Source organism: Myotis davidii, unplaced genomic scaffold (assembly GCF_000327345.1).
Source record: "Myotis davidii unplaced genomic scaffold, ASM32734v1 scaffold12622, whole genome shotgun sequence".
Lineage (NCBI taxonomy): Eukaryota > Metazoa > Chordata > Mammalia > Chiroptera > Vespertilionidae > Myotis > Myotis davidii.
Window position 1 is genome coordinate 4,891 of NW_006292987.1, and position 3,426 is coordinate 8,316.

Genomic DNA, 3,426 nt, shown 5'->3' on the forward strand with positions numbered 1-3,426 from the left:
GTACTTTTCTTTATTATTTTTTTACTGACACTCATACTTTGGTTGCTGCATCTAACCACAGCTCCTGTGGAAGCTGGGGAGACAGGGATTCTGAAGTGTCATGATTAAAGCACTCGGTTAGCAAAATAGATATATCGTCCAGGACATGAAAAAACAGTGAAGGATTTGTCTTTCCCGTGGTTCAAATTGTAGGTTAAAAGAATGCGGCTATAATTTAAAGGAGATGGGAAATAAGTTAAAGACAAGACAAGACACCTCACAGAGATAAAGAGGAATCAATGGCACCCGGCACAGGAGGGGCGGCTGTGCAGGGGCTTTGGGGCTTTTGTGGGATGTCTCAATGTGACAACCTGAGGGAGCCATGGGGTAAAGTTACAAACACTGGAAAGTGCGAGCAATGACATGGCTCTTCCTGAAGCTTCTCAAGATATTAAAGTACTTTAATGTTAAATATAAATATGAAGCCTAATGTTTAAGAAATATTTTATATTCAAGCTTCAGTTAATTCAACTTTTAAAATAGGTTAGTATTAGATAAATATCGCTGCAAATTTTAAATATATATATTTTTAATATGTTTTATTGATTTTTTGCAGAGTGAAAGGGAGAGAAATAGAGAGCCAGAAACATCGATGAGAGAGAGATATCGATCAGCCGACTCCTGCACATCTCCCACTGGGGATGTGTCCGCAACCCCAGGTACATGCCCCTGACCGGAATCGAACCCCTGACCCCTCAGTTTACAGGCGGACGCTCTATCCACTGAGCCAAACCGGTTCCGGCTTAAATATATTTTAAACGTGGAAACTATTAACACATTCTCTGAAACTTCAAAAAATATTTAACTATTGATTTAAATATCCATGTAATATTTAAAATATTTTTATCTTAAGACATCATTCTATGAGGATTTTTAAAATACTTAAATATAGAATATTACTTGTTTTTGTTGAGTTTCTTATAACCACGTGACAATGGTGAATCCTTTATCTTTAACTTCACTTTACTGAAACGTCATCATAGGTTTGCACCTTGAATGAATCGTTAAAAGTAAAAATTGGTGCTGTGTACAGGTTGGAGAGAACAGTTACCAGTCAGATCTTTTCCTTTTCTTTGGTTCGAATTTTGTAGACTGAATGGAACTTGCTGAAATTATATTTGCACCTTTTCTCCTCCCTGCGTAAGCCTCTGAGGCACGTGCAAGTGTAAGGTCATTTCATGTCTCCAAATGTTGACATTTTGTTTACCATGGATGTCCTGCATTAATTCATCTTTTCGTATTGCCTGGATGTACTGTGTATCTTGCTGACTCAGATGTGAGTCCTTCTTAAACTCTGTTCTTGAGGGAAGTACTCTCCCCTTCTGCTAACCCAGGAAAGAGCTTTTGAATGAGTGTTGTGATCTTTAAGGGACATCTCTAGCTATGTCCCATTTCTCCCCAGTATCACCCTCTGCCTCTTGCTTGCCTGCTTGTTTATGTTTCCTGAGCCTCAGATAATATGGCCTGAGGTGGTCAGCCTCTGAGGGTGTAAGAGGGGACTATTGAGTTCATTGATCCCACTCACAGAACAGCAGTGTTTTGTCAGGAACCTTTCCTCAGAGCTGGTTCTCTGCAGCGTGGGCTCTGAGATTCCTCTTGTTCCTGTGCCAGGCACTGATCTCGGTGTAACCCAGTGCTGTTCAATTTCCCCAGCACCTTTTATTGAAGAGTCTGTCTTACTCTATTGTATGCTCTTGCCTCCTTCACAAATATTAATTGTGCATATTCGCATGGGTTTACTTCTGGGGTCTTTGTTCTGTTCCAATGGTCTATATGCCTGTTTTTGTGCCAGTACCAGGATGTTAAGAGTACAGTGGCTTTGCCGTATCACTAGATATCTGGTATTGTGCTTCCTCCAAGTTTGTTCTTCTTCCTCACTATTGCTGCGGCTATTTGAGGTTTTCTTTTGTTCCATATCCATTTTTGGAGCATTTCCTCTAGATCTGTGAAATATGCTGTTGGTATTTTAATAGGGATTGCATTGAATCTATAGATTTCTTTGGGTAGTATGGACATTTTAATGATGTTAATTCTACGAATCCATAAACACTGTATATTCTTCCACTTTTTTATTCCTTTCTCTATCTCTTTTGTTCAGTCGTTTTCTAAGTGTAAGACTTTTATCTCCCCGTTTAAGTTTATTCCTAGGTATCTTAAGTTGTTTGGGCACTATGGTAAATTGGATTGTTTCTTTCGTTCTTTCTGAGAATTGATTTTTAGTATATAACGGCATAGAGCAAAGAAATCTTGTTCAATAAATGGTCTGGGATGATTGGAAAGCCACATGCAAAAGAATGGAACTGGGTTACAGTTCGTCCCCATGAATAAAACTTAACTGAAAAGGGTTTAAATACTTAGATAGCAGATCTGAAAAAATAAAATCAATAGAAGAAAGCATAGTTACCTAATGTATAGGCCTTGGCTGTAGAGAACATTTTATAAACTTGACTCCAAAGGCAAGTGAAGTAAAGGCAAAAATAAACAAACGGGACTATATCAAACTAATAAGCTTCTGCACAGCAAAAGAAACTGACAAGAGAACAAAGAGGTAACCAACGAATGGGAGATAATATTTGCAAACAATAGCTCCAACAATGGTTTAATATCCACTCTATATAAAGAACTCATAAATCTCAACACTAAACAAACTACACAACCAAAACATGCGCAGAGAAACTGAATGGACGTCTCTCCCAAGAAGACATACAAACATCCCACAGACATATGAAAAGATGTTCAATGTCACTAGCAATTCGGGAAACGCAAATCAAAAACACAGTGAGCCACCGCATCACATCAGTTAGAACGGCTGTTACAAATAAGAGAAGTAATAAGAAGTGTTGAGAAATTGTGGGTTAGGGGAACCCTCATTCGTTGGGATATAGGTGCAGCCACTATGGAAAACAGTCTGGCGATTTCCCCCAAAAATGAAGAATAGAGCTCCCTGCCATATGAGCCAGCAATCCCCATCTTGTGTATATACCAGAAAATACTCAAAACCATGATTCACAAAGATATATGCACCCCTCTGTTCTCTGCAGCATTATTCACTGTGGCCAACACATGGAGACCACCAAGGGGTCCTTCAAAAGAAAATTGATGAAAGAAGACGTGAAACATAGACACTATGGAATACTAATAAGAAAAGATGAATACTGCCATTTGGGACAGCGTGGCTGGATCCTGAGAATATTATGCTACATGACATAAGTGAGGCAGAACAAGCTGAGCCCCATGTGATGTCATATGTGGGGTGTCAAACTAAACTCAGGGACACAAACAGAGGTGTGGTGGTGGCCAGAGGGGAGTGTGAGGGAGGGTGGGGAGGGAAGGGGGACTTATAGTGGCAGAAGAGGATGTGACTTTGGGTGGTGTGCGTACAGTGCA